The sequence below is a fragment of the Erythrolamprus reginae genome, chromosome 1 (genome assembly GCF_031021105.1).
Source record: "Erythrolamprus reginae isolate rEryReg1 chromosome 1, rEryReg1.hap1, whole genome shotgun sequence".
NCBI classification, from domain to species: Eukaryota; Metazoa; Chordata; class Lepidosauria; order Squamata; family Dipsadidae; genus Erythrolamprus; species Erythrolamprus reginae.
Window position 1 is genome coordinate 265,547,810 of NC_091950.1, and position 20,699 is coordinate 265,568,508.

Consider the following 20,699-nt stretch of genomic DNA (forward strand, 5'->3'; position numbering starts at 1 on the left):
TAAAAAACCCATATCATTAAAATCATACAACTCAGTCATACCATATATAAACTATATTAGCCTGGGGATACCTTAATTACCCCATGCCTGGCAACATAGGTGGGTCTTCAGTAACTTATGAAAGGCAAGGAGGGTGGGGTGGTTCTAATCTATGGGGGGAGTTGATTCCAGAGGGCTGGGGCTGCCACAGAGAAGGCTCTTCCCCTAAACATTGTTTAGTCGATGGGTCCTGGAGAAGGCCAATTCTGGGGCTGGGGCCGCCATAGAAAAGGCTCTTCCCCTAAACATTGTTTAGTCGATGGGATCCGGAGAAGGCCAACTCGGTGGGACCTTATTGGCCACTGGGATTCATGCGGCAGAAGACAATTCCGAAGGTATTCTGGTCCGATGCCATGTAGGGCTTTATAGGTCATTGCCAACACTTTGAATTGTGACTGGAAACTATCGGCAGCCAATACAGGCCACGGAGTGTTGACGAGAAGCTCTGGAATGGCATTTTTGGCTTCCAGAGAGCTTCCGGGGGGATGGGGGGAAGGCTTTTTACCCTCCCTTGGCTCCAGGGAAGCTTTTGGAATCTGGAGAGGGTGAAACACGAGCCTATTGGGCCCACCAGAATTGGGAAACATACTGTTTCCAGCCTCCAGAGGGCGTCCGGTGAGGGTGGGGAGCTGTTTTCATCATCCCCAGACATTGATTTATGAGTGTCAGCATTTACTCATGCACGCTCGCACATTCTTTCGAACCCAAGGAAAAAAAGGTTCACCATCACCACCCTATACTATTTCAGGTAGGTGGCTGTCCAGTCTTTAAAATCTCTAGTGATGTTCAGACAACATCTGAAGGCAACCTGTTCCACTGGTTAATTGTTCTCACTGTTAGGAAGTTTCTCCTTAATTCCAGCTTGCTTCTCTCTTTGATTAATTTCCATCCATTGTTTCTTCTCCTGACATCAGGTGCTTTGAAGAATAGGCTGAGAATAGTTGAGCCTGATTTTATGACTTTTTAGCCTTTAGGTACTAAGAGGGATAGAAAGAAATCCTTCCTGCAAGAATTAATTCTTACAAAGCCAGAGAAGAACAGGATAGCTCTTTGGATGGTATGCAAATAAAGAAGGAGACTACCTGCATGCCACACCGCCAGGACATTGAACGGGATGGGATGGAGAACAAACTCTAAGAGGGTTTCCATTTGATTTCTACATATGCAGCTTGTTCCAAAATTTTCATAGTTGCCGAAGCTCTTTTAATTGCCCCTACCCAAACTTTCCCCCACAAATCTTTCACATTCTCAGTTCTTAAATGCTTCTTGTGAGCTTTTCAGAGTTTGCTGACCCTGCCACTCTGCACCACCTAAATGTGATGTGAAACTCTACTCCAGAAAGCATTAAACTCTCCATAGGTGTTTATGAAAATCTTCAAAGGCTTTTTCACCTCCGTCCCATCCCTTCAAATTGTACAAAAGCCGAGTCTGGCCCAGCACTGAGACCAAATGGGTTGCCATGGTACAGTGCGGTGTGAGAGGAGAGAAATTGTTCTCCTTTGAGCTGGAAGCCCTATGGGCAAGGTGTTTGATATATAAGTAATGACATCGTTTGTTATTGATTTTTCCTTTTCCCGGAGCAGTAGCAGTGCCTTCCATCGAGCAAGACCACTTTTCAAGGTCATATATTGTATAAGTGCTGTTGAAACGGTTGTGTATCAAAAGAAAACTGCAGCTCCAAGAATCTGCTGTCTTTGCTTCACCTTTACATTAATCTGTATTTGGACCCTGTATGTGTATGTGTCTGTCGGGGAGTGGTTAAGGCAATATTAAAGAAAAAAATTACTGTGTTCTCCAAACAGTGAGGATAACCAAGGGACCATCTGTTTATTTTAAACTTAATTCTTATAATGCTGGAAATTAAGATAGGCTGCATTGTTTTAAATGGAATCCTTGCTCATTCCCAGTAATCCAGATCGCTTGAATGCAATTTAGATCATGAATGCTCTTTTGGTGTTTAATTTTGGCTTAATTCATAGTGGTCTTTGAATCATTTTAAATGTGTATTGATATTATGCAGTTTCTATGTTCCTTTGTAGCCTATGTAATAAGGTTTACCATTGTGGCAGGAGATGAAAGCTGTTCTAATAGTTGAATATATTAAAAGGATGGAGCTCAACACATTCCATGCAGAGATGGATTAAAATTGTTAGTACTCTATACTAAATTATTATTTATTATCTGTATTTCTAGGCTGCCCTTCTCTGTAGACTAAAGGCAGCTAACAAAACAAGGATAAATATAAATAGAACATGTAGGAAACCCAAATATTATAACACAACTAAATCTAATCTAAAAACCTGTTATTGAAAATCCTCTATCTTTTTAGCCTTCCTGAAGGGCCACAATCCCTCAAGCATTAGGGAAGCATACTCACAACCTTTTTACTTTAAACGGAATGTTAACTAGGATAGTACTAATCCTTGATACCCCTTCTAATATTCCATTGGTCGTACATTCATGTGTTCCATTAAATTACAGTGTTTTACATCAGTTAAGGGTTTTGTGAATCCATCAGCTATATTACAGTCTGATTCAACATAATACAGTTTTATCATTTCATTCTGCACTATTTGTTGCACATTTTGGTATTTCACCGCAATGTATTTTGTTCTTGCTTTCATACTTTACATGGTTGTTTTTATTGATCTTTGTGAGTCACATAGCATGGGATAGGTTGGTAGCCATAGATGTTCCATGCATGAATAAATAAATCCCATATTTAAAATGATACCTGTAGCTTAGAAGGCATGTCGGAATATAGTATAATAAGAATTGGAAGTGTAGTCCAACCCCACCACCACCACCAATCAAAGACCAACCCTATACTATTTCAGACAAATGGTTGTCCAGTCTATTCTTAAAAGCATCCACAACTACTGAATGCAAGCAAGTCATTCCACTGGTTGATTGTTCTCACCATTAGGAAATTTCTCCTTAGTTCTAGGTTGATTGTCTCTTAGGTTAATTTCCACACACTGCTTCTTATTTTGCCTTCAGGTGCTTTGGAGAATAGGTTGACTCCTATTCTTTGTTGTAGTCCCTCGAATATGGAAAAACTGCTATCCTGTTGCCCCTACTCTTTCTTTTCATTAAACTAGACATGCCCAATTCCTGCAAATGTTCTTCATCTGTTTTAGTCTTCGACGCTGGCCTTATCCATTTTAATTTTAAATTTATTTTTTGCAATTGCACCTGTTTCACTCTGCATTTCATCCCGTCTGAATTTAAATTACAGTGATCCCTCGACTATCGCGAGGGTTACGTTCCAAGACCCCTCGCGATAATCGATTTTTCGCGATATAGTGGTGCGGAAGTAAAAACACCATCTGCGCATGCATGCCCTTTTCCCATGGCCGCGCATGCACAGATGGTGGAGTTTGCGTGGGCGGCAGGGAAGACCCAGGGAAGGTTTCTTCGGGCGCCCAGCAGCTGATCTGCTCGGCAGCGCGGCAGCAGCGAGGAGCCGAAGATCGGGGTTTCCCCGCCGCCCACACAAAGGGGAAACCCCGATCTTAGGCTCCTCGCTGCTGCCGTGCTGCCGAGCAGATCAGCTGCTGGGTGGCCGAAGAAACCTTCCCTGGGTCTTCCCCACCGCCCACGCAAAGGGGAAACCCCGATCTTCGGCTCCTCGCTGCTGCCGCGCTGCCGACCAGATCAGCTGCTGGGCGGCCGAAGAAACCTTCCCTGGGTCTTCCCTGCCACCCACACAAAGGGGAAACCCTGATCTTCGGCTCCTCGCTGCTGCCTGCCCGCCCGCCGCTCGCCCGCCCGCCGCTCGCCCGCCCGCCGCCCGCCGCTCGAGCGCAAGAGGGGGAGAGATAGAGAAAGAGAGAGAAGGAAAGAAAGAGATGAGAGAGGGAGGAAGAGAGTGTGAGAGAGGAAGAAGCAAGATAGAGAAAGAGAGAGAGAAAGAAAGATGAGAAAGGAAGAGAGTGACGTCATCGGGTGGGAAAAACCGCGGTATAGCAAAAAAACCGTGGAGTATTTTTTAATTAATATTTTTTTAAAAATCGCGATATAGCGTTTCGCGAAGATCGAGATCGCGAAAATCGAGGGATCACTGTATTTCAATAAGTTATTGAAACCTAACATTAGGATATTTCTGACTGACTGCTTGCCAGTCTCTCTCTTCCTCTTTCTAAAAGCAGTGGCAACTTGCCAGAGATGGTACAATATATCTCCACTGCCGAAAAATATCAGCGAAGCCAATTATAGTTCCCATAGTGGTTTGGAGCATAGTTTGGTACATTGTTCCATCACAATAAAGGGATTTGATAAAACACGCAGATCTATTTTATTTGTAAGATTTGAATGAAATGAAACTAAGCCATTTAGCTCACTGAAATAATATAAAATAAAATAAAGATTAGAAAGAGAAGGGGAAATGTAGAAAAGAGAAGGAGGGGGGAAAAAGACGACAGAATGGTTATCTGTGCAATGATTGATCCAAAAAAGCAGTTTTGATTCCAGATAGTAATAGAATGACCCATTTGTTGACCCAGTTTTGAAAAGAAATACTTTGAAAATACGTCAAATGCCTATAAAGCAGGCAGCAGGTGGTTATTCCTACATTAAATGGGAAGCAGAAGGATATTGCAAGAGCTTGACTACAAAGCAAAGCAAAGCAGAAAGTGATAGAAGACCGGAGGCTTTGGAAAGATTCCCAGGGACAATACAGCATCATAATCTCATCAAAAAGGTGGTCGTACTTTTAAAAAAAATTAATTACCTGTTAGCAAATCAGGCATCATTTCAATGGAAATGAAATTTGCCAGATATTTCTATGAGAGCAGAGGTGCCAGTCCTGCCAAAATATACTCCACAAATGGCACCGGTTCAAATACCAAGAAAAATCACAGAATTATATAACTTTTACAGGTTGTTTGGAAACATATTCAATGATTTGGAAGGTGCCATTCAGGCCATCACATTCAATCCCCTGCTGAGCGCAGGGATTCAATTTAAGCATTCCCACAGGGGGCTGCCTGGCCTCATCTCTACTCAGTCACTCAAAGAGAATCAACGTTCTCCTTTGGGTCATTGATTCCAATGTCAACCTGCTCTTATCATTAAAGTAGGTCTTTCCCCCACCCCTCTAATAGTCACAATCTGCTTTTTTGTAACTTCAAATCACGTTGCCATATCCTGAAACATGGAATACTAGTACTTTGGTCTTGATCATCCGATTTAGGAGGTGTCAGATCAGGGGTGAAATTCAACAAGTTCTGACAGGTTCTAGAGAACTGGTAGCAGAAATTTTGAGTAGTTCAGAGAATCATCAAATACCATCTCTGGATGGTCCCAGAGTAGGGTGGGAATGGAGATTATGCAATATCCTTTCCTTGGAGTGGGGAGGGAATGAGGATTTTGCTATATCCTTCCCCTGCCAACCCACCAAGCCAAGAACCAATAGGGGAAAAAATATTTTCACCCCTGTCTCAGATTCTTGTCCTTGCCCTCCTATCCAATTGCACCAGTGTGGGGGTTGCTTCTGGTTAGGATTGGTTTTTAGAACCGGGACTGCCGGCAGTGGAAGGCTCCGCCCACCTGCATGGGATGCTTCTGTGCAAGTGCACACAAAAACCTGTAGCAAAATCATTTAGAGCCCAGCACTGATCTGCACCATTTTCTCTCTTTATTTCTTTTTGAAGTGTGATGTCAGAACTGATCACAATGCTAGAAATGAATGAAGCAAAATCAAGGAGAACCATCAGTCATCCCGGATTTGAAATCTATATTTCTGTTGATGCAACATAAAGTTGCCTGTTCTTTTTTAAACAATTATGCTGAATCCTTTTTAGATTGCAGTGAATGACCATTCTGAGTTCTAATTTAATTAATAGTGATGTCCATCCATCATTTCTGAGGAAGGCCTTGAAATCTAACAGGTTGTGGGCTGTCCACGATGTGTCCACAGGTGGTTAGTAATACTTATACAAGCATGAAATGTTCTGCCACATGTTGGGCAGACATATATGGGCACCATTGTCATGGCATTGGCAGTTCTGGCTTTGCGGAGTGTTGCTTCTCTTCTACTATGTTTGTTCTTTTGTCCTCAGATGTTTGGCAGCCTTATTGGATTAGCATGCACCATGTTGATCAATCTTGTGCCAGGGTTTCCCAGGAAGTGGTGTTGATATCGAGGGAATTTAAGTTAATTTAATTAAAGGATGCCTATGGCTGCCCAGCTTGCAAATATGTGACTCTGGTGTCCCAAAAGTACTTTTTCAAGAGGCAACTGGTCTTTCTAATTTTTCTTTGAAGATGTTTCGCTTCTCATCCAAGAAGCTTCTTCAAAATACTGGTAGAATAGTGGATATTATTATTATTATTATTATTATTATTATTATTATTATTATTATTTAGATTTGCATGCCGCCCCTCTCCGTAGACTCGGGGTGGCTTACAACAGTGATAAAAACAATCTATAATGACAAATCTAATAGTTAGAATCTAAAATAACAATAATACATTTAAAAAGTCTAAAAAACAAGGAACCCCAATATATAAAAACATACATACAGTCATATCATGCACAAAAACTACATAGGCAGGGGGAGATGTTTCAGTTCCCCCACCCTTGATGACAGAGGTGGGTTTTAAGGAGTTTAAAAAAGGCAAGGGGGGTGGGGGCAGTTTTAATCTCTGGAGGGAGCCGATTCCAGAGGGTCGGAGCTGCCACAGAGAAGGCTCTTCCCCTGGGTCCCCCCAGACGACATTGTTTAGTTGACGGGACCCGGAGGAGACCAACTCTGTGGGACCTAACCGGTCGTTGGGATTCGTGCGGCAGAAGGCAGTCTCGTAGATACCCTGGTCCAGTGTCATGAAGGGCTTAATAGGTGATGACCAACACTTTGAATTGTGACCGGAAACTGATCAGCAACCAATGCAGACTGCGGAGTGTTGGCGTCTCATGGTCATATTTGGGAAAGCCCATGATTGCTCTCGGAGCTGCATTCTGTACGATCTGAAGTTTCCAAACACTCTTCAAAGGTAGCCCCATGTAGAGAAATTATTCTGGTAGGGGCATGGGTTTTATTGTTGGAAGAAAACCAGAGATGGTATTATTGTTTTTTCCCATTCTGTGGCCCTCCTAGCTGCTCCTGCTTGATCTGGAAAAGCACCATGTGAAAAATTCTCTTCACTGAATCCCACATTATTGAATAAAAGAATGGGAAGGCCAGATGGCAACAGAACCCCAGACTGTATAATGAACTGGACATTCATACATATCCCTTACACCAGAAGTCTTCAAACTTGGCAACTTTAAGAATTGTGGACTTCAACTCCCAGAATTATCCAGCCATCATAGCTGGCTGGAGAATTCTGGGAGTTGAACTCCACAAGTCCTAAAGTTGCCAAGTTTGGGGATGCTTGTAACAAACCTATAACTAAAGAAAGCCAGAACCTAATATCTCACCCCTGAAATTGTCTTCTCCTTAAAGTCAGAAATTACCTTGAATACAAATGGCTTAAAATGCAGAACAGATCAGTTGGAAAGTTAATGGACAAATCTCTGTGTTTTATCTTAGCTGTGTTTTATCTTCTCAGTTGTGCATTTGTTTCTTCCCCAATTTGAATCTGACAAATCAATTAATCAATCAATCCACATGAATATTCACACACATTTTCATCTACATTTTTCCAATATAACCCCATTCTTCTAGTCTGCATATTCCAGGCAAAGATTATTTTACTATTTAAATAACCTTTGGGAATATTTTCCTTATAACCTATGCATTTTGTCAGTATTTTCCCCTAACATATACCTTTTTGAACATAGTTTTTTTTAACTACAGACAAGTGTGGCATAGAACACGGTTTTGATTCATGCACTAGTTCAGAAATTATGGAGTAAATAAATATTACTTTTTCCTACTTATCCCAAATTTTAAATAATAAAATGCTAGATGCATCTCATTTTACATGTTCCACATTTCATTTCTATATTCTACCTAACTCTTATTTTTCCATGAGATGATATAAACAAGGAGACATACATCTTGCATATGATATTTTCTGAACAGGAGAAGTTCGCATAAATGAGATTGAAGTCTATTCATAATTACACTAACATGTACATGAAATATTTTACATATAGATTGAAAATTATTACTGAATTCTAGATGATATTGGCATGCTAGGAAGAAGCTTTCTCAATATGCCTCAGTAAAGATTGCATATGTTAACCCTTTCTGCTGAGTTTCCTTTTGGCTGATCTTTATTCACACTCTTCTTATCTGCTACCGTAGCCCCCTCTGAGGGCATTGTGGGTGTGGGCATGCCTACCAGTCATGCGTGTACCCATCTGTTGCCAAATCTCGTGTGAGGACGTGCACGAGAGCGAGATTTTCTGGGTTATTTTTATTCTGCACTTGCATAGAAGCCAAGTTTCCTGCACTGTGGTCGCCATCTTGCTTTTGACTTTTTCCAGGGGCCTGTTTGATTTTTTCAATTTTTGACAGCAATTTTTTTTCTGTTTTTTTTTTTTTTGTCTTCTGACATGCACAGAAGCTGAGTTTCCTGCTCTGTGCATGTAGTCACCATCTTAGTTTTTTGGATTTTTTTAGGGGGGGTGTTGTTGAATTTTTGCCACTATGCAGCTGCGCAGGGCGGGAGGAAGCAAACCATCAATGAGGTAAGTTAGAATCCACCTCTGATCTGCTTGGATTAATATTTGAGAGTCAGTGGCATGCGATCTTTTCCATTCAATAACATTATCAAACAAAGGCTCATTGATTTGAAGACTCCGACTGTCTTCCACTGTCTCTTTAAAATAGAACTAATGAAATGGTTGCAGTGTGACAGTTTGATCAAGAGCTACCTGAAAATAGGTTCTTTCATAATCACCACTCATAAGAAGAAGAAGAAGAAGCCATACAAAACAGTCAATGAAGACAGGAAGGGACGGCCAACATAAAATAATTACAACATTCTGGAATTTTCTGAGAGAATTGTTGGAATCCATTCTGGTTGACTTCAGGCGTTCAGCTCAGGGTGAGTAGAATTCTTCCTTCCTTCTTGTTTAGCACACACAGAAAATAATCCTCATGAATACAGTTGGGGAGGTTGCTGCTTCAGGCAAAGGGAAATATTATTCACCTATGTACAATTTATGCTCATTAATGAAAACAGTTGAGAAATGTATTCAATTCTCTCGCAGAGAGCATTTTATATCTGGTTGTGGTAGAAAATTCACTCTTAAAATCCCAGAGGTTAAAGCAAACACCATAACATTCTGCCTAATTTATTCTCTTTATAATTTAAAATTTATTTGTGGAATCTATATCCTGCCTTTATGGATTGTGTTCAAGTCAGTGAACAAATTAATGCCGTGTCATTAAGGTACAATTAATGGAATCATAATGAAAACACATAGTAAGAACGACAAAAGACTTTGGTGTCCCTCCCAATTAATTTACTAAAATGTGCTTAGGCATGAAAACGAAAGAAATTCCTGCAGATTGTACTTCTCTCGTCATAGCTGAATTTAGGGCCACCCGCTTATCTTCATTTTAAAGCTATTGCACCAGTGTCATCCAAAGCCAGCATGATGTCACGGAATACTGTTACCTTCTCACTGGAATTGTATCTATTTATCTACTCACATTTGCATGCTTGGGAACTGTTAGATTGGCAGGAGCTGGGGCAGGAACAGGAGCTCACCCCATCACACAACTCTCAGGTCTCGAGCCTGGACTGTCAGCTTTCCAGCCATCTTAACTACTGTGCCATCATGCTGCCCCTGAAATAAAGTCACTGTATTGTTTGGAAATAAATATCTTTAATAATAAATAATTATCTTACCTAAAACTAAGTCCAAAATTGTTCGCAATGTAAAAAAAATAATGGCACCTTCTTTCACATGTGGTGGTTATGCTCCAAGACAAAAAGAATCTGGACAAAAATCCATAAATGGTTACAAGAGATGACACAATTAACAATAGAATTCACCCGAGATTTGTTCTTTTTGGGAATATTTTAAAAAGAGTATAGTAAAACAAAAAATATTTAATACTACACATTATAACTGCAGCTAGGATTACTTTTGCTCAATTTTGAAAGAACGCAGAACCACCCCCCTCCAGGAAGAAGTAATAATTAAAATATATATAATTGTTCTGAAATGGATAAACTTACAATGGAATTAAGGGGCCAAAAGGAATCTGAATATTACGAGACGTGGGAACAGTGGCATAGATGCAAAGGAAATAAGAAAATGACAAATGATACATAAACTTTAGTAAAATAGAAGATGTAAATATGTAAATTAAAAAAGGAAAGGTATAATTATATGTACACTTTGTTAAAAAAGGGGATAAAGCTAAAATAAGAGTACTGTGATATGTATATATGGAACACTTGATGTAACAATGCAGGAATACTGAAAGTATATTTATGTTATACTTTGTTTTTGTTTTTAAAAAACATTTAACAACTAATAATTTTTTAAAAAGAAATAAGTATCTGTTTTAAGTAAAGGTAATTTTCTGTTTGCAGAAAAAAGTTGGTAATGAGAAGGAACTACTAGAGGAATTTTGTAGGCCATTCCAAAACTTGGGAATAACATTTATAGCAATATTCCCCTGCTAGGCAATTTTGAGATATAGGAGCCATTATGATGCAGTGGTTAGAAAGCAGTATTGCATGCAAACTCTGCTCATAGTCTGGACCTTGATCCGAAAGACTTCCATCCTTCCAAGGTTGGCAAAATGAGAATCCAGATTATTATGGGGCAATATGCTGTAAACCACTCAGAGAGTGGTGTATGAACAGTGATGGGCTCCTATGGGTACGGTCAGGAACGCAGTAGCAAAATTTGGAACTCCACCCCAGAGCACCCAATTTGCACTGAAAGATGTTGTAACAAAATGCATAAGCCACGCCCACAGTGTGGTAGTAAAAATTTTGGTAGCCCATTGCTGTGTATGAAGCAATATATAAGTGTAAGTACTATTGCTAATGCTATTGCTACAGACTTCAATTGTCAGAAATTTCACCTGCAGAATACTGTTTGTTGGTGTATGTATGTACAGTAATACCTCATCTTACGAACTTAATTGGTTCCAGAAGTAGGTTCGTAAGGTGAAAAGTTCATAAGATGAAACATTGTTTCCCATAGGAAACAATGTAAAAGCAATTAATGCGTGCAAAGGGAAAAAAATTGCAAAATGGTGCTCCACTGGGCGCTGCCATCCGGCTGTCACCTTTTAAAACAGCCGGGGAGCTTCTCGGCGTTCTCCCGAAACCGAACCCGGAAGTTCGGGTTTGGGTTCAGGTTCCGGAGGCCGCCGAGAAGTGCCTGGCTGTTTCAGAAGGTTACAGCCGGGCGACGCCACCCGGCGGAGCAACGTTTTTACGATCAGTGGCGGCGTTTTCGGCTGATCTGGAGGCTGGAAAGGAAGTGGAAAATCCCAATAGGGAATTCCATGGGCGGAGCTTTGACATCACGAAGACGTCCTTCCTGGAGGACAAAACTGGCTATTTCAGAAGGTGACAGCCCGGCGGCGGCACTTCTCGGCGTCCTCCCGAACCCGAAAAGTTTGGGTTCGGGTTCAGGTGACAGCTGGGCGGCGGCACCCAGCAGAGCGCCATTTTCCGATCTGCGGTGGGTTCGTAAGCCAGAAAAAGTTCATAAGAAGAGGCAAAAAATTTCCGAACCCCGGGTTCGTATCTCGAGATGTTTGTATCATGAGGGGTTTGTATCATGAGGTACCACTGTATCTATGTATACATGCACGTGTGCACGCACGCACACACTTATTTACTTACTTAGTTACTTACTTACATTTTCTATTTCTAAACCACTCAGCTACCAAATGACAAAACTTTGATTATGATCAAAGAAAGGGTCCATCCAGAACATCCTAAAGCAGTGATGGCAAACAGGGGTGGATTCCCATTACCACCACTACTGGTGTGCTGCGTGTGCAGCTTCCGGTCTAGTGCGTATGGGCATGTCTCAGTGTGTTTTTGCTTCTGCGCATGTGCAGGAAGCAAAATCTTGTGAGGGGATGCACGCGAGAGAGATTTCAGTGATTTTTTTTGCTAATGCGCATGCGCAGAGGCAAAAAATTGTCAAAATCTCAAATGTGCTTGCATCCCCTCGCAAGATTTTGCTCTCTGTGCCTGCGCAGAAGCAAAAACATGCTGAGATTCATGCTCACGCATGCACAAGACCCGAAGCTGCGTGCGCAGTGCTGCTATTTCTAACAGTGTATCGTCCTTTACTATACCGGCAGCAACCCACTACTGATGGCCAACCTTTTTTGCCCACAGCCATAAGGCAATGCTCTCCCCACAACATGTGCACAAGCCCCGTGCTGCCCCCCCTACATGCACACAGGCCTCACTGAAGTCTCTGGACTTGTAGGCCCTTTGGGCCATTTCCCCTCATCTCCAGGCTTCCGGAAAGCCCCCTGAAGCCAGGGGAGAGTAAAAATGGCCAAAGAGAAGGTCGAAAATCAGCTGGCATAGAGCAATGCCTTGCGTGCCCTCAGATATGACTCCACATGCCATATGTTTACCATCGCTGTCCTAAAGTCAGAGGAAGCCTATAAGGTGTTTCTGTTAGTCTGGTCCCCAGTTTTAGACTATTGAAAATCAACATGGTTAGATTATTCATGGTTGACCTATTCAGATTCCTAAGAGGTCAGTAAGGGGCGAGTACAAGTGCACTAGAGTGCCTTCCGTCCCCTGTCCTATTGCTCTCCTATATCTCCTATACCTTTCTTCTATTCCTATATTTCTTCTTCTATTCTTTCATTGATATGTTCTATTACTATACCTTCTTTTCTATTATTTCTTAGATATATTTTACCATGAGTATCTCCTCTATAACCTTCATCATGTATTTTACTATGTGTGTATATATATATACCCACTAAAACTCTCATTGTGTATTGGAATGAATGAATGAATGAATGAATGAATAAATAAATGATAAATTTCTATTTTGAGGAAGAATACTTCCAAAGCTTGTGTCCTATTTGGGAATTCCTGCTGGTTTGGCAAAAAGCTACTTTTTTCTTGTCCAGAAAAGTAAGAAGTATTTTTTCCCCCGCTTGGCCTTCCAAAAGAGTATAAATAGTCCTTGACTTACAACAGTTTGTTTAGTTACCATTCTATGTTACAAAGGTACTGAAAAATGTCTTATGACCATTTTTCACACTTATGACTATTGTAGCATCCCATGGTCAAACAAATTTACATTTGGATGCTTGACAACTGATTCACATTTAATGACAGTTGCCATGTCCTGGAATTATGTAACCCCTTTTTGCTAACTTCTAACAAGCAAAGTCAGTGAGGAACCCAGATTCGCTTAACAACCATATCTATATTCACTTAACAAATGTGGCAAGAAAAGTCATAAAATGGGGAAAAACCTACTTAATAAATTTCTCACAAGAGCATCAGTTGTAGTCATAAGTTGAGGACTATCTGTATATTTCTTAAAGACAGGCGGGCTTCAACAAAAAAGGATGCCCTCTCTCTCTCTCTCTCTCTCTCTCTGTGTGTGTCTCTCTCTCATACACACACACAGACACACACAAACACACACAGACACACACAAACACACACAGACACACAGACACACATCTGTATTTTATTTTATACAGCTACACCATAATGCTTCAGGCTGAAACTAAGCATGAAAGCATGAGTGAATCACTATTGATCAGGCTGCAGTTATTCATATACTTTACTTGCATCACAGTTTGAAGTCCCGTCAATGAAGTTCTGATTATTCCCATTTTCTAGATGAATAAATGGAACTTCAAAGGAACTTGTTTCTCTAAGACATGTTTCTTTTATGATGGCATGACATCCCATTTGGGCCAGGATGAAATTAATTCCCTTGCTTTGTTTTCTTCATACAATTTCCTTGAGGCCTTACAGTTTTCTGTCTTCTAGGAAAACTCTGATCTCAGAAGGACTGTACAGAACAGGGTTCTCCAACATTGGAAACTTTATCACTTGTGGACTTCAACACCCAGAATTCTTCAGCCAGGCTGAGGAATTCTGGGAGTTGAAGTCCACAAGTCTTAAAGTTGCCAAGGTTGGAGACACCTAGTATAGAACAATCATTGCATGTCTTTTGACTGGGGATCCTCAGTTTCTTTACCATCCTTTGGGAAAGTGTCTTTTAAAATGCTTATAAGATCCATTCTGATGTTACCTTCTACATATCCCACCCAAATCTCACGTTTAAGGTCAGGTGGAGGGAGGGTGACAGAGAAACAAGTATAAACAGGCTGGTTGGTGCTGGCGTTAGGGGGAAACTGCAGGTCTTCTTCCTTATTCTTGATTAGTATAGTTGGTCACAGTCAGCCAGGTAGTTGAATTTGGCATTTTTGTCCATCGCTTGAGTCTTTACCAAGGACCTGGGGTAGTTTAATAATATTAAAGGTAAGTAAGCTATTCCAAGCAAAGTTGCCTTTCACAATTGACTGACAGTGATTTTTGTCAATGACATTGGCGTTTAAATGATGCTAATGTATTTTGTGATTTTCTCCTTTTCTTTCTCGCCTATTCTGTCTTCAGGTGCGTCAAAGTCCACTATCCAGATGGTTTTGTCTTTCTTATAGACAATTATTAAATCTGAGGTGTTATGCGACAAGTGCTATTTCTTGCAGATATTCAACTGCACGGTTGTAACTACTTTGTCATGCCATTGTTTGTAATCCATTTGTGTGATCTTCATGCAACAACTAATTGGGTGCCACCCTTCCTTCAGCTGCTTTGCGGAGGTCGGCACTTGCTATCTGTTGCTGTCTTCTTAATTCCGGCTTTATATGCATTTGTTCTTAAGGCTTGGCCTTGTGCAGCCAGAATTAACCCTTCTGTCTCTTTCTTCAACTTTCCTGCTCTTAGCTATCTTATTTTGTTGTTAACTGTTTTTCCTGATAATTTTTTTTAATGTGGTGACCATGTAATATTTTGTCTTCCCATCCCTCATTACTGCTTTTCATTTGATTTTTTTTTCTTGTAGACCTATTTGGTTTCTCCATTATTCGGTAAGCCTTCATGGGGTACTAGCTTCAGTGCATCTTTTGCATTATCCTTCAGATATTTTTCCAATACCTCCTCCATCTGGTGAAGGTATGAAGAGGAAATGCAGATGCATTATATTCTTAAAACATAGTATGAAAGCAAAGCAATGCTTTTTTTCTTCCAAAGTATGTATCAGGGCCTGGCAGAGGAAGGCAAGGCTTATTCTCATCCAGCTAAACATAAGACTCTCCACTTGGCACCTTTACCCTAAACACATGAAGGCTGATTATGAAGGAAATGAATGCCAGGATATTGAGGATTAGCAATTGCCCCACATCCCACATTGTGGGGTTATATATTCAGACTAAACACCTGAACTGGGATGATCTTTAGATGTTCCACAGGATATTTCAAAGTATCAGAGGGCAATAACAATATACAGTATGTTACTTTACCAAGAATTCTACCACATCTTTTGCCCTGCTTATGCACCTAATATACACATTATGGAGTGGATCCACTTCAGAGCAATTCAACGCAGTGCTGGGTTGAGAAGCACCACTCCAGGCAGCAAATTTGATGTTCTGCACTGCTGAAGACATCTAAGGAAGACAGAAGCCCTCTGCAGCTGTTTTTTGCCCAACCACTGGATCAATAGCATCACAAATCTATTAATGAGTATTAGTAAAAATCCAGGGTGAAAAAATCCCAAGGTCAAAATGCATCTAAAAGAAAAACAAATGCTGCTGAACTTGCATGCAAAGCATTTACATCGGTAAAAATTTGCATTAAAAAACCCAGAAATCAGAATAAAGTTTGCATTAAAGGTTGAAGGCAGCGATTTGCACTTTGAAACAAATCACAATCATTTTATATTTTTATTTAAAAAATTGCAAGGATGATTTTGTTACAAAAATTAGGGAAAGATTTTACAGATGCTGTAAGTGTAAGCTGTTTTATAATTTTCTACATTTTTTTAAAAATCCACACTGAAGCTTTTCTAAAATACTGTATATGGTAACACAGAACTTTTAGCTGTTTAAGCATGCCTATTAGAAATAGAATAGAGTAGAGTAGAGTAGAGTTGTCAGACAAATGGTTGCTCAATCTCTTCTTAAAAACTTTCAGTGTTGGAAAATTCATAACTTCTGCAGGCAAGTTATTCACTGCCCAGTCACAGGAAAAAAAGGTGTTTCTGGACAGAGGTCAGGCTCAAAGCACCCTTATCCTTCAAGCCATTGTGAGAAAATGTGAAGGCCTCTCTTAGGAGTTGTATATAGACCAATGGTGGTTACTCCTGGTTCACTGAACTGGTAATGGTGGGAGCAGGAGGCTTCACCCACCTGCCTAGGATGCATGCATGCCAACCTGGTAGCAACAGCATTCAGAACTCACTACTGATATAAAGGGACTGTAATGGTGGTGAATACTGTCCTGGATTCAGTCTGAAGTTAAGTTTACCATTAGACAAGTGGGCCTTTCATGGGGCAGCAGAGCTGGTGAGGACCCTTGTTAAAAAGAGATGGAATGTTGAGGTCATCAACTGATGGAGGATGGAAGATTGGCCTTTCTCTAGTTTGCAGTTTCCTTATAAGGATGACTTGGACGAGGGGATAGATGGGGAACTTTTCAAATTTGAAAATTTGGTGTCAGAGGACACCAAACTGGCAGGAATAGACAACACTCCTGAAGATAGTTGCAAAATACAGAAGGATCTTGACAAACTTGAACAATGGGTGCTATCTAACAAAATGAAATTCAATGGTGAAAAAAGTAAGGTTCTACATTTAGGCAAGAAAAACCAAATGCACAAAGGTACAGTATATGTGGGACATTCTCAACAGCAGTAACTGTGAGAGGGATCTTGGAGTCCTAGTGGACAAACATTTAAATATGGCAGTGTGTGGCAGCTGCCAAAACAACCAACACAGATCTAGGCTGCATTAACAGAGGGGTAGAATCAAGATCACGTGAAGTGTTAATACCACTTTATAAGGCCTTGGTAAGGCCACACTTGGAATACTGCATTCAGTTTTGGTCGCCACGATGCAAAAAGGATATTGAGATTCTAGAAAAAGTGAAGAGAAGAGCAACAAAGATGATTAGGAGACTGGAGGCTAAAACATATGAAGAACAGTTGCAGGAACTGGGCATGGCTAGTTTAATGAAAAGAAGGACCAGGGGAGACATGATAGCAGTCTTCCAGTATCTCATGGGTTGCCACAAAGAAGAAGGAGTCAACCTATTATCCAAAGCACCTGAGGGTAGAACAAGAAGCAATGGGTGGAAACTAAACAAGGAAAGAAGTAACTTAGAACTAAGGAGAAATTTCCTGACAGTCAGAATGGTTGATCACTGGAACAGCTTGCCTCCAGAAGTTGTGAATGCCCAAACACTGGAAGTTTTTAAGCAGATGTTGGATAACCATCTGTCTCAAGTAGTGTAGGTTTTCCTGCCTAAGCAGGGGTTTGGACTAAAAGACCTCCAAGGTCCCTTCCAACTCCATTGTTGTTGTTATTGTTATTATTGTTATTGTTGTTGTTATTGTTGTTGTTGTTATTATTGTTGTTGTTATTGTTGTTGTTATTATTATTATTATTATTATTATTATTATTATTATTATAATTATTATATTGCCCTTGGGCCATGCTGTGAACTAATGACAAGCCTTCTATTCTTTGCTCTAGATCAGGAATGTCCATTTTTAGCAACTTTAAGATTGGCGGACTTGTGGGTTCAAACTCCCAGAATTCCCCAGCCAGCCATTCTGGGAGCCAAAGTCCACAAATCTTAAAGTTGCCAAGATTGGATACCCCTATCACTAAATGGGATGGTGGGATAGGGTTGTCTGGGGGAGGGAGAGTCCATTCTGGATGTAGTAGGATTAAGAGAAAGAGGGTTTTTTTTTAAAAAAAAAAATCTATTGGATTTTACCTATTTTACCTTTTTTTTTTGTCTAGGACAGGGTAAAAAAATATTTCCTCCTAATCTACCTGCATCTAGAATAGGCTATCCCTGCCCCAGAAAACCCCATCCCACCATCCCATCTAGACAGGGGTATCCAATTCTGGCAATTTTAAGATTTGTGGACTTCAATTGCCAGAATGGCTGGCTGGGAAATAATTATGTGAGTCAAAGCCTACAAATCCACCAGCCTTGAAGTTGAAAATTGAAAGACAGGTCAGGGTACAGTCTCCATTTTGTTATTTTCTCTCTTTTAATACATGCCATCTCCTCTGTCCATCTCTATTAATCTCTAAAAGTATACAGGGGAAATGTGCAGAAATGAATAAACTAACACTTAAAATTGAAGAAAGGGAAAACACTGAGATATGGGATCTGTTCTATCGATGGTTAAATGAGAGCAATAGAAGTTAGAACTTCTAAAATCACAAGAGAAAGACTAATATCACTATTAGGGCTGATTATTGCAACCTATTCATTTTGATTAGTATTAATAATTTATATGTATTAGTATTATGAGGGAAAAGCACTGTCATTACGAGATTGCTACTAGAAAACGTACCAGGAAAGACTTAATGAACTCAATCTTATAGTCTGGAGGACAGAAGGAAAAGAGGGGACATGATCGAAACATTTAAATATGTTAAAGGGTTAAATAAGGTTCAGGAGGGAAGTGTTTTTAATAGGAAAGTGAACACAAGAACAAGGGGACACAATCTGAAGTTAGTTGGGGGAAAGATCAAAAGCAACGTGAGAAAATATTATTTTACTGAAAGAGTAGTAGATCCTTGGAACAAACTTCCAGCAGACATGGTTGGTAAATCCACAGTAACCGAATTTAAACATGCCTGGAATAAACATATATCCATTGTAAGATAAAATATAGGAAATAGCACGAGGGCAGACTAGATGGACCATGAGGTCTTTTTCTGCCGTCAGTCTTCTATGTTTCTATGTTTCTAAAACATTACTATGATGAGTATTATTCAAAAGAATTGTAACCACACAATACAGTGTTTATGATAAAGCTCATGCCAGGTATAAGCTACCTCTTAATCACTTTTTTTAATTTGATACTCAAAGAGGAGAACTTCCTGAGCTTAGCTTCAAGAACTCTGTGAGTTTTCTGCCAGGGGAAAAAAAAAAGAACTCTTCCAAGTTTATGCACTTCCAAGCTTTATTTTGCCCAGGCAAAGAGTGAATTCTCACTAGATCCCTTGCCTAGCTAACTTTTCCTCTTTGCTGCTTAGTTATCTTGCCAAGCCAGAAACCCTTTCAACTTTGAAAATCTTGAAGCTTTTTGATGATGATTTTGTTTGCATTTGTTTGAGACTGAGAGGCAGCCAACTCTAAAATGGAGGGCTGCATGTTATTTTTATATTAGTTATTTGTATCCCACATTTATTATTGGTACAAAGAAATCAAGGTGGTGAGCATATCCAACATGCCTTCCTCCTCCTATTTTTCCCTCAGAAACAATTCTGTGAGGTGAATTGGGCTGACAGAGAGTGACTGGCCGAAAGTCACCCAGCTGATTTCCATGGCTAAGGAAATCCAATAATTTTCAGACTGAGGAGGACAGATTCCTAACTGTAGCTTCAAGATTCCTAAACAGGTCCATCTTGTACCTGCTGTTTTTACTTCTTGATGTTTTTGCACACATTTTACACTGCAGAAAAAGCAATTGCTGCCAACCTGCCTTCCATTGAGGACCTGTATACTGCACAAGTCAAAAAGAGGGCGGGGAAAATATTTACTGACCCCTCACATCCTGGACACAAATTGTTTCAACTCCTACCCTCAAAACGTCGCTACAGAGCACTGCACACCAAGACAACTAGACACAAGAACAGGTTTTTTCCGAACACCATCACTCTACTAAATAAATAATTCCCTCAACACTGTCAGACTTTCTACTAAATCTGCACTTCTATTCTACTAGTTTTTCTCATCATTCCTATCACCCATTTCCTCCCATGTTGACTGTATGACTGTAACTTGTTGCTTATATCCTAAGATTTTTATTAATATTGCTTCTCCATTGCTTATTTGACCCCTATGACAATCATTAAGTGTTGTACCACTTGATTCTTGACAAATGTATGTTTTATTTTATGTACGCTGAGAGCATATGCACCAAGACAAATTCCTTGTGTGTCCAATCACACTTGGCCAATAAAAATTCTATTCTATTCTATTCTATTCTATTCTATTCTATTCAGTTATGCACCTAGCTAATTCACCAAGATTCATATAGCGTGTATACATTTGCTTTTATCTTAGGCCAAGATTTTGCTAGATTTTGGGGACTTGGATAAGGTGACCAGACGTCATGCTTTTGGCGGGACAGTCCCGCTTTTTGCTAATTTGTCCCGCGTCCCAGGGCATTTGAAAAATGTCCTGCTTTTTAAAAAGATCAGGTAGCCGGCGCGACAGTTACTGTCACAGTCATCAGCGGCTCCAGGTCGGGTAGCCTCCTGTCAAGCCACCCCTACCGGCCTAGACTGCCTGCTGGATAACATCTGGGTGGGAGCCTCCAAGTCCAGCTGAGCCAGGCCACTCCCTGAAGAGGCAGGCAGATCTGGGAGCCGGTAGAAAAAAGCCAAAGCAGCCGGGTGTCTCGGCAGCTCAGGAAGTTCTTCTCTTCCTTCGCCTCCTGTGTGAGTCCTTCTGGCCAGCTCCTTCGGTGCGAAAGG